Source organism: Chelonia mydas, chromosome 4 (assembly GCF_015237465.2).
Source record: "Chelonia mydas isolate rCheMyd1 chromosome 4, rCheMyd1.pri.v2, whole genome shotgun sequence".
NCBI lineage: Eukaryota > Metazoa > Chordata > Testudines > Cheloniidae > Chelonia > Chelonia mydas.
The window spans coordinates 79,623,641-79,635,276 of NC_057852.1; the positions used below are offsets into that span (position 1 = coordinate 79,623,641).

General features: G+C 40.7%; 1 long non-coding RNA gene across 1 annotated transcript; it reads right to left on the reverse strand.

The window, feature by feature from the left end:
- Positions 1-1,380: 1,380 nt before the first annotated feature.
- Positions 1,381-4,054, reverse strand: LOC122465728. Its single transcript, XR_006290751.1, has 3 exons — positions 3,882-4,054; positions 2,635-2,697; positions 1,381-2,051 (listed from the first exon to the last, which is right to left on the reverse strand). It is a non-coding gene; the product is annotated as an uncharacterized LOC122465728 (long non-coding RNA).
- Positions 4,055-11,636: the final 7,582 nt, after the last annotated feature.

Here is an 11,636-nt window from a genome sequence, read left to right on the forward strand (position 1 = left end):
CTGTCTGCAATTCTAATAGAGGAAAGAGGAAACACACAATGTTTGCAATAGGGTAATATCCAACTGAAGAAGAGGTGAGATCATATTAATAGGTATAATTCCTAGGCAGTTGTGAGATGGGGCTCAAATGTTTCACATACTCAAGCTGCAGCAATTATCCAAGTCACTTTACAAGCTATACAATGCAGTGCTTGTAAAACTATTTAGGTATCTGACAAACCAGCCACTAAATACTCACATTTGAAGTGTCAATGCTGGGAATTGAGTGGTGAATGATGCCACTTTTGGAAACAGGAATATGAAAGAAAGATAGTTGTTTCCAATACTAGCAGTTTACAATTACATTGTCTGAGTCCTTATACGTTTCTTGATTGAAGCTATTTTAACTTACGTTTGGATGATCTTGTTCCATTTGGTTTTAATTTTGTGGCCTTTGCGATGCTTTGGTGTTCAGCAAGGGATTAAGTTGTGCCTGTCTGTCATCTCTGGGTGCCTTAAATGTTTTGCTGCTGTGGTTCACAGCTCTGACACCAACAGCCAGTATACAAGCATGCATGTCACATGTTGGCCTCCCTCCCCAGTTACTCTTTTGCAGGGGGACCTCGAGGATCCTTTTAGCTCTGTCTGCAGTGTTCAGCTCCTCTTCCTATAGCACCAACAAAACCTTATCAAGTTTTCTGCTCCTTTACAGAGGGTACACAGCAGTTTAGCTAGGGTTGACAAACCGTCTGCTTCAATCAAAGCACTGAGTTGGTAAAATTAAACAGGTGTATTAACAAAAGGACATAGGTTTAAGTGATACCACATATAAAGGAATAAGGATAGACAGCATACAAAAATAAAAGTATGCTTAAGACTTTGAATAGTTGAGTTTTAAAGAAGGTTCTCTCACCAGTCCTTCAGCCAGGCTCCAACACATAGAGCTCCAAGTGCTTGGTTTCTTTGACTCCTTAGCTGAGGATAATTTAGGGGTTCACTCACCCTCTCTTTGTAGCCCAGGCAACCTTTGAAATGTGGTGGTCTGAAATGTATCCCCAGATCAAGTTCCTTTTCCCTCCTGGGTGCTGATGCCATGCTAGTTTGTGTTTTTTACAATACAAGTGATCTTCCTGTAATCTCAGATACAACTGCCTAGCCCACTGTCTTTGGGTCACACCTGGCTTGAGGTAGTTGCCACTTTTCTTTGTCTGTAAGAACCTGTTAATCAACTTCCCCTGACATGCCTGGTTTAAACGCATTTTAGTCACATTTCCAACACATCTGTATAATTCTTTGTCTGTTAACCATACGTTAATCATGCAGGAATGTTAGTGAGCTATTGTTTTTTAATGATCTAATACATGCTACTTTCTGGATAAACATAATGACAGCAGTTTGTGTGGGACAGTGAGTATGTCAGATCTGACAAGCGCTGACACAGTAGTGAACCATCAGTAGGCCTCTCTGTCACGCTTACTCACAGGAGTAATTCTCTTTTTTCAGATCTTGTCACATGTCTAAGGATTAATGGACTGGGATATGTGTGACTACTATTGTTATGCAAGAATACATTTGCTGAATTGTGGAAGCCAGATGCATCCCTGGTGTAACTACCTACTTCAATTGACTAGTTTTAAAATGCATTGTACGTAACTGGAGCCGCAACAACTTCTGGTCATTAGATGAATGTGATTTTTAAGTGTTGCATTATTAGTCTCAAAGGCAAAGACAAATTGGTTGAAATCCTGGCTCTACTAGTGTATGGGTGTAGATAATTCAGATATACTAAATGTTTAAGTATCAATATCTTTAGATTCCTTAATCGTTGCTCTCTAGTTTTCTTCAGATTCTTCCTCACTGCTAGTAGATTCTTCTCCAAATAAGTCTATCAGTAGAATTCACAGTGACTTTGGCACTCTATTTTTTTTCAAGATGATAAGAGCAGGGCTGTCACTCATACCCACAAGAATTGTCTTCCTGTCCAGAGCTACTGTTAGGCAGGAGATCTTGCTGTGAGGTGTAAAGACAGACATAACTGAACAGTCGTCCAAGTCCCACAAGCCTTACTTCACCTAAAAGAAATAAAGATGTCACACCACTGTACGTAATTTGTCCTAATTAAAACAATTGCTTTGTTTCTGGCTTGGCAGATATTGGTGGCTTCAAAACAAGCAGTTTTGATATTTGCATCGTGACTCTTGCTAGACTGCTGACTTCATTAAGACTCTTACCTGAATATAGAATTCCATTATGTCGAGGACTCGAACCCCCAGACGGCACGGTTCGTTGTCTGACCAGAGAGAGACAGGCAACACCAGCAAGGTCCGAACACAAAGCTCTTTATTGAAGAGTGCACACAACAATAGAGAGCAGCCCGTCTCCAAAGAGAACCAGCAGCGTCTAAGTAAAACTAATAAGTTTTTATAGACAGTTTCATCGCGTCACAGATTTATTCATAAAGCAGCCCACCCCTCCCCTATGTTAGTTAAAATCCTCTCTCTATTATGCATGCACTTCTACCCCCTTATTGTAGATAACTTTTAGCAAATCGCAATGCTTCACTAACTTTCTTATCGGTATGGGTGTCAACCAGGAGACGAGGAGTTAAGAACAGACATAACACAAGAACAGGGAGTGGAAAACAGTGCCTCCTACCTCAACAAGCTGTTCCTAGAACATTTGGTGCAGGAATGCAGGCCTCCCATTTTTTCTTACTCCCTGCAACTTAAACAAGTATTCTTTTATTCTATTTATCTCGTTCAGGAACTTTCCCAGCAACCTTTATTGGCCTGACTTTGGTTCAGTTGGCATAACTGCTTCATATTTAATTTTTCTCACCTAACAATTAGAACTAGACAGAAACTGACCATTCTGATTTGCAAAACTTCTACATAACAAAACCAAAACCGTGGGAAATTTTTCACAAAACTCAGTGGTCAAACATCAGATTTTAAATTAAGTGGTCATGTTTCTGAACTTTCCAACCCTGGACCTGTCACCTGGATTGGCTGAAACTGATGTCTTCTCAAAACCTTTTGGTTTTGACAAAATTACTTTTATTTAAAAAAAAAAAAGTTAGGTCAAATTTTATGCTTAGTCTTAAATTCCACCTCTTCCTTCCTAGGAAGGGCAATTCCGTAAGGTCCTAGTCAGAGATACAAGTTTGCCTGTGAGCCCACAGTAAATATTTTCAAATTGAGCTGCAAATACCTAGGGTGTGCTGTCTTATTCATAACAATAGTGATGGCTGAACCATTACTCCCAAATGAGGCAGAGCCTTTGAACAGCAGGTTCAAATCAGGTTTCTCTCTTTCCTCCCTATCTTCTGAATCAGAGGTTGGGGGGGGGGGGGGGGGGGGAGAGAAATATAAGTTACAACAACCTCCTCCTGTGATCCTATGGCCCAGACTGTTACTATTTACATTAGCTGGTAGCAGAAGGCTGTGATTTTTCCAGAGTAGGGGATGGATTGCTGGGTTGGGGTTAGTTGAGGGGGAGCCCAGTGTGGCTCTCAGCAGCCCAAGAGTGGGAAGTTCCTGTCTTGTTGCCTCAAGAAGAGGGGATTGGCACCATGTGCACAGACCACCCCACTTCCACCTGGGAGTTGGGAGAAGCTTCTGCTTCATGTCCCCTTGGGGGAGATGTAAAATGGGTTACTAGAGCCACATGCTGGGTTCAGGGGCTTACAAGGGCCCTGCTCCCTTCTTACCACTCAGACCTCTAGTAATCTCACTTGCGTTACAAGAAGTTTTTGGCTTTAATACCACTCAAACAAATACAATTAAAAGAGATACAGTAAAGTCTCTTTTCATATTATCATTCAGTCTCTATAGTACTTTTTAGAACAAGATGGAGAATAGAATTGTAGAAGGTTTAACTGCGGAATAGTAAGTTTCACAAACCTGCAAGTAGTACTGCTTTTGCCCCTCCTTCTAACATATGCAGTTTGCTGTTTATAGTGAGTTGAAGACTTTCATAACCTGGAATAATCTTGTGTTTATGGTGAAATGTATCCCAAACTTTAATCCTAGGAACAGTCAACCAAAAAATATACTTGGTCAATTTTGTAAGAAAAGCCACTCATGAAATACAAGTGACAGTTTTCCAGTGACCTGTTATGAGGTGGGGAACACTTGCAGCTCCTATTGAAGTCAGTGATCAACAAGAGGAGTAACCTGTATTTGATAACTGAACTGTGCTGCCTTACTCTTATCAAAATGGGTTGTGGGGCATCTCGGAAAATTGGAAAACTGAAATTTTGATTTTGGGGGGTTTCTGAATTTCAGAGATCCCAAAACTTAGATAACTGGGATTTCTCTGTATCTACAGAGAACTGTTCATGATCGTTTTACCTTTAAGATTGTAATGAGAAATAGAAAATCTGAGACATTCACAGTCCATTCAGGACCTTCTGTAAACAGATTAAATTTGGACATATTTGGTTTAATTTATTCCTTCCAATTGTTACCCACATGAAAGAGCAACTACATTTAGTTAGGGTTGACTGTATAAAAATGGCTGATTAAATGTCAAGTATTTTCAGGCTTTCCCCTGTAGTAACTAAATCACTCAACTCTTGCATTGCAAATGTAATGACCTCTGGGAGATTATTGGTAAAGAACCTTATAACAAATCTATGGTAAAACTGGATTTAGTGATTGTCATATTGTTGAATTCTGGGACAGAACTGAGATCCCTCTGCTCTGAATGCTTCAGCTAAAAGAATCTATATTAGCAGTCATGGCTCCGAATCGTAAGGCTCATAAGTGTTTCTGTCCAGCATAGGGAAGGGGTACCCAGGCACACCACTAGCTTATTACAGAAATAAGGAATTTAAAAATACCTTTTCAAACCTTCTGCCTTACTATAAATGTGCTACAGACTTCTGAAGCTTGCTTAGAAGATGAAATCTGATGCTTCAAAAGCGACACTTCAAGTGTTTCCGTTTCTCTGGAGATGAATTCAGAAGTGTTCTATTGCATACCTGTGGCTGTTGTCATGGAAACAATACCAGCTCAGGGGATTCAGGTCAGACAAAAGTCTCTTTATTAAATGATTCTAAAAACTATCGGCCCTGTTGTTAATGATCTGTCATCTGTGCTTGTTGGCATGAGCTACAGGGACAGTAGTGAGAATACTTGTAGATTTCAAAAGTTCTGCTCCTCAAAGAGCAAGAGAGTATTTGAACTACTGCTTTATTAATGCTCACTTTAAAAGGTTACTGAAATTTGTAGTGTTCATTAAACTGAAAACTTTTCCTAATCTAAGTCTGTCCGTTCAACAAAAAAGGAACCTACTGAACGTAGATAGTTTACTGAGGATGGGATCTCTAGCCCCTTCCTGGCAAAGTTCTGGGTAATGCAGGATAACAAGACTGACATTTTCAGATACGTCCTCTATGTAGAAACTTCTACAGTAAAGTATTGATTGAAGGGTGAAACTAATGTTTGTATAACAATAGGACCTAGAGGCCCCAACTAAGATCAGGTTCCCATTGTTCTGGCAATATATAAACATATGGTAAGAGACAGTCTCTGTCCCTAATATCTTACAACCTAAATAGACCAGTAGTGGCCAGTGTCACAGTAGCGACAGAGCCAGACCCAGGTCTCCCATGACCAGGCCACCTCTAACTGAACGAATCACAGATTCTGAAATGGAATCATCTAGTAAAGAAGAAATTGACAGACACGATTTCCTCAAACTAATCTTCCTACAGACTGATGGCACTGTTATGTTTCCTACTTTCTTTTCTGATATAAACACAACTAGCTGCTTCTGATAACGTCAACTCTTTCCCCATATTACTGCACAGACTTTGTTTCCTTCTTTTTCCTTGCTCTAGCGGCTTCATTAGTTACATCACTGAGTGCTCTATTTGTTGTTCAACATAGAAGGTTAAGACTGAGCTGTAACTGAGTTTAAATTAATTATATTTTGTCACAATTAGCTATACTATAGATTAATATCTATAGTATATTTTGTCCAGTAGCTATACTAGAGATTAATATCTACTTTTATTTAACAGCTAGCTTTATATTTAAACATTTAATTTTAAAAATCCTCCACAAATAATCTTGGCCTGGATCACCAAAGGGACTTTGGCATTGCTGTGCCTAACCTTTTAGGCACCTGGAACAACACTGTGATCAACAAGGCCGGAGTTAGGCACCGAGGCTACCTATACGATGAGTGGGAAGAGAGAGTCACCTCAAAATGCAATCAGCAAAAGCCAGCACCCTACCTTAGGCAACTCCCTAACCAATGGGGTATGCTAATGACAGAGGTGTGTGCTAATCCTGGCCCCTCTTGGAGACAGGAGCCTATCTCTGCTTAGTGATCCACAAACGGGAACCTGTCTCCTTAGGTGCTGTCAAGGTTCCTTCCCCACTCTGAATTCTAGGGTACAGATGTGGGGACCTGCATGAAAACCTCCTAAGCTTATTTTTACCAGCTTAGGTTAAAAGTTCCCCAAGGTACAAACTATTTTCCTTTTTCCCTTGGACTTTCACTGCCACCACCAAGCATCTAACAGATATAGAACCGAGAAAGAGCCCGCTTAGACACGTCTTCCCCCCCAAAAATCCTCCCCAAACCCAACACCCCCTTTCCTGGGGAAGGCTTGATAAAAATCCTCACCAATTTGCATAGGTGAACACAGACCCAAACCCTTGGATCTTAAGAACAAGGAAAAAGCAATCAGGTTCTTAAAAGAAGAATTTTAATAGAAGAAAAAGTAAAAGAATCACCTCTGTAAAATCAGGATGGTAAATACCTTGCAGGTAATTAGATTCAAAACAGAGAATCCCTCTAGGCAAAACCTTAAGTTACAAAAAGACACAAAAACAGGAATATCCATTCCATTCAGCACAGCTTATTTTCTCAGCCATTTAAACAAACAGAATCTAACGTATATCTAGCTAGATTACTTACTAAGTTCTACTCCATTCCTTTTCTGTTCCCAGCAAAAGCATCACACAGACAGAGAGCGCCTTTGTTTCTCCCCTCCTCCAGCTTTTGAAAGTATCTTGTCTCCTCATTGGTCATTTTGGGTCAGGTGCCAGCGAGGTTATCTTAGCTTCTTAACCCTTTACAGGTGAAAAGGGTTTTTCCTCTGGTCAGAGGGATTTTAAAGGTGTTTACCCTTCCCTTTTATATTTATGACAGGTGCCTACAGCATTTTTTGCAGAAATGAGTTAGGTGTCTGCCTTGCTCCATGCAAAATGGCCAGAGGAGGAAGATAACTTTTAGCCCTGTAGTAGAGCACTCACCTGGGATATGGGAGACCCAGGTTCAATTCCTTCCTCCTCAGGCAGAAGGGGAGAGAAGGTTTGAACTGGGGTCTCCTAGTGCCCTAACCACTGAGAGATGGGCTAATCTGAGGTGGGGGCTACCTCAGAGAACATAAGAATGATGCTGTAGTGCAATGGTTAGGACACCCACCTGGGAGGTGCACACAGGGTTGCCAACCCTCCAGGACTTAAAGATTAATCTTAAATTAAAGAGTGTGTCAAGTGATGAAACCTCCAGGAATATGTCCAACCAAAACTGGCAACCCTAGGTGGAAGACCCAGGGTCTGGTCTCCCTGCGCCAATCACTCTTTCAATATTTATCCACAGTGGAACAGCTTCCACAGGAGAGACTGAGGGAGCCCCACATTAGAATATCCCATAACTCAGTGGTCAGAGCACTCTCCTGAGAGGTGGGAGACCCTTGCTCCCCTGCTGCCTGAGAGGGGAACTGAACCTGGTTCTACGACGTTCCAAGTGAGTGCCCTAACAATTGGGCTAAAAGCTCTAAAGGGGGTAGCATCACCTCCTGCTTCAGCCAGATTCTCAGTGGGACCTAATCTGGTAGGTGGCCTCTGAGCATGCCAACGGGATCCAGCTCTACATGCGACATAGGTGGCTGAATGCCTATTCTTCTCCTCTCCCCTGCACCTTCAACCTGGTTTGTGAATCATTCTGGGGCTTAGGTGGGAGATAGGCCCCCAGATACCTAGAATGGGGCAACAGTGCACATGCCCAAAGGCAGAAACATTGGCACCTAGGGAACTTTTTGCTATGCCAAGTGAGTTTAGATGCCCACAGGATTTCACAGTGGCCTGCAGGATCAGGCTGCTGGATTCTGAACAGCTGGAACCCTTTGCCAGTGAACTAGAGGTCTCCTTATTTTATTCCTATTTTCTTGTCACTGTTTCAAGCAGTGATGAACAGGAAGCAATTGAAGTGCTCACTACTGCTCTTTCCCAACAAAGATTTTCACCAGACCGTGCATTTTAGCTGAGTGTACCACTACTATAAACAAATCCAGAGCCTTTTGGATAGCAGAGCTCGCCACTGAAATACAGCCTGCCAAATAAGCTTTTTGTTTGTGTGTTATGTTGAGACAAAAATACAAGCACTGGTTTTAATTTTAAATTTTTAAAAAACTAGAGCTAGAACTATTTGGTGCCCCGGGGGTGGGCAAAGTTGTTTGCATATAGTAAAGCAGAATTCCCTTAACTGGGCACTGTGATAAACAAGAAGTGAGATGGGGGCACTGATGCTTTCCTCAACAATGCATTTCACTTACTCTAAACAATCAAATGGCGCACTTTGCTCTATGTGAAAATCTATCCAATGTAGTTTACTCCGCCTTAAAATTTTGGCATTCCCCAGAGAATAATATAAATGGAGTTTTGCTCTCAGTGGGTTTTTTTGTGATTGTGGTCATGAATATTTGCACAGGAAGCTTGATTTGATCAGTTATGCTTATTCAATCAAGCAGAAACATGCCCTTTTACTGCTGTCTAATCCAACCAGCTTGAATATTGAATCATCACAATGCACACTTTGTTTATGGAAACTTGTGAACATCATAGACTGTGTTACTATTTATGTGCCCAATTCTATTATAAAAATAACTATCTGCATCAAGCCACTACTTTAACCACTGAAAGGTTTCTGACATTAGTCTTATCACTAGGTACCGCTAAGCCTTGAGCATTGCTAACGAAACAAATGTAGGAATTCTGAAATTGGAAGAATGCTGTTTGTACGACCAAAGAAACAAACAAACAAAAAAATCACATGACATATTAACTCTTCTCACTTGCTTATTACACAGTGATAATCTCCATCAAGAATGCCAACATAATATTCAGGCTCTGGAAATGTTAGAGAGCCATAATTTATTATTTTTTAAAAAAGACCAGATCGTCTCCTTGGAGAAGTCATTCCATTTACTTTGAAGTAATTAACATATTAGCCCATTGAAATCTTACACTAATGGCTAAAGTAAAGTGGTATTAAAATATTGCGGTTTAACATCATTCCTGTCATTTTTATAGTATTCTAAGACTAGTAAGGTGAAAACATTGATTCGCAAGTCAAATTTAAGTGTACTAACATTTCAAGATTAGCAAGGAAATTTATAATGGCAGATTGTGAGACCAGTATCTACCATGGAACCACATTAAACAGACATAATAACTGATGCATGTGAGAACGGACTTCACTCCAGAACTAAATCAGCATCCTGCGTGCTGGTTGTTTGTGATTAAATTAAATCTGAAATGTCTTAAAAATGTTCATGATAATTAATTAGAGTATTATAGTATTGCCAACTCTTGCAATTTTATCACGGGACTTGAAATATTTGGTGGTTTTCTTACAACCCCAGCTATTGGAACTGAGTGAATAGGAAAGAATCTCAGTTTTTGTTTAAAAAATAAAATAAAAATCGAGCCCCTGTGATTGCAGAGAAAAATTTAAAAGCATGAGCTGAGTGTGGCCCAAGAGTTCAAAAACCAGAAGGCAAATAAAAAGAGAGCCATTTATTTTTAAAAAATCATGACTTTGTGGAGCCTGACTTCTGATTTTTTTTATTTTTATTTTTTTGGAATGCCTTGGCGTGGCAATAGTGCCATTGTCAGCATCTTTCCTTGGCGAGGGCGTTGTGATTTCCAGTGCACGATGCCAGCCTCACCAGCATTATCCATGCCTTTGTAACCTTCACATTGGATTACCGCAGTGGGGTTACAATGGAAGACCACTCAAAGTTTTAGGTAGTATAAAATGCAGCTGGCTATGTAGCTGTGTTTCACAGACGTAGAATACTACATCTTTATTGCAGAGAACAGAGTAGTTTCTTATTAGTTTCCAGCTGCAATTCAAAGCATTGGCTGCCTGATTTTTTTTTTTTTTAATAGTTTGGGGTGCTGTATGTCTTTGAGACTGACTTTCTCTGTGGTGTAGCCCCATCAGTTAAGCTCAGCGGGGACACTTGACTATGCCTAGAATTCAGCAGGGTGTTCTCAGTGAAGACTGCTAAGTACTGGAAATTGCTTGGTCCAGCAGCACCAGAATTTGATGCTGCTGGCTCACTGTGAGGCTTATGTAATAAGCTTTTTCGGGAGGGAAGTGAGGATGTTGAAGAAGCAGAGGATTGTGGGATGGGGAGCCATTTTAATGTCATTCTTTACATTTTGTTAATGATCAGTTACTATTGTTTTATATCTGTTTGTTCTTTGAAGACACATTTTTGGATGCGGGCCTAGAGATGTAATAGGCATAACTATACAAGAACACTTTTTTGAAGGGAGCTATTTACAAACAATGCAAATGGGACTTGTTTCAGGCGTTAAGTTTTTAATCATTAGTAATGTTGATTTGTAGTCACTGGGTATTAGAGGCTATAGGAGCGAAATGACATTTAAAAACCCTTTCTATTTCTACGGTCAGTTCAACAAGACTATTGAGATGCCCTATTGCAAATAGCAAAAAATCACTTTTCGTATTTTTCAGTTTTTGGTGTCCTACTCCAGGATAATGAGAATGAAGAAATGGGTTTGCTTTGGGGTCTGCACACCAGCTTCTATTGCAGCAGATCCTTGTAGGGAAAGGGCCTCCAGTAGCAGAGTCTGCCCAGCAGGGAGCTGTGGTAGAAAAAATATCTTTAGTCTCCTCTGGTACAGGAGAGTGGCAGGGGCCATCACAGCCATGCAAAGTAGGCAGTATTGGGTGTCAGGGGATCATTGCAAGCAGCTAGGCCAACAGTCTGATTCAGCACATCCCTGCTGAACCATCTGCACATTGGGATCCCACCAACCTGACAGATTTGATCTGCCTTCTTTAAGTGGAACCTTAAAGAGTGAGTGAGGCACTATCTACCCTCCTCTAATAGAGAACTTCCCCTAGGTGCAGTGGCCCTGGCTAGTGTTAGGTGCACAGTGTACCTCCATTCTCTGTATAGAGGCTGAATCTGACTCAGCAAAGCCATCTGAGTCTCAGTGTGTTGGTTGCGTCACTAAAGACTTTCTGTTTTTTAATTAGAGAGGAATGATCATCTCTCCCAGCTGGGGATACTTGCAACTAAGTCCTATCTGAATCTTTTGGGATTGGTAGATATTATTCATTTCAGCCAGATAGAAAGGAAGCACAGATCTGATGAAACAGTGTGAAAAAGATAGACAATGCTAACATACTTTTCAGTTCACAATGTGTGACCCATGATGATGGAACACCATAATTCTTAAGAGGACACCCAACTCACAATGAATGGGAAACATCTCATGACTCTCCTACTTAGCAGATCTGTATAGTGTGAGTAGAGGATTTGCTGAACATTTGAGCAGGACTTCCCTGTAATTTTTCATTCTGAAGTAACAGTAATC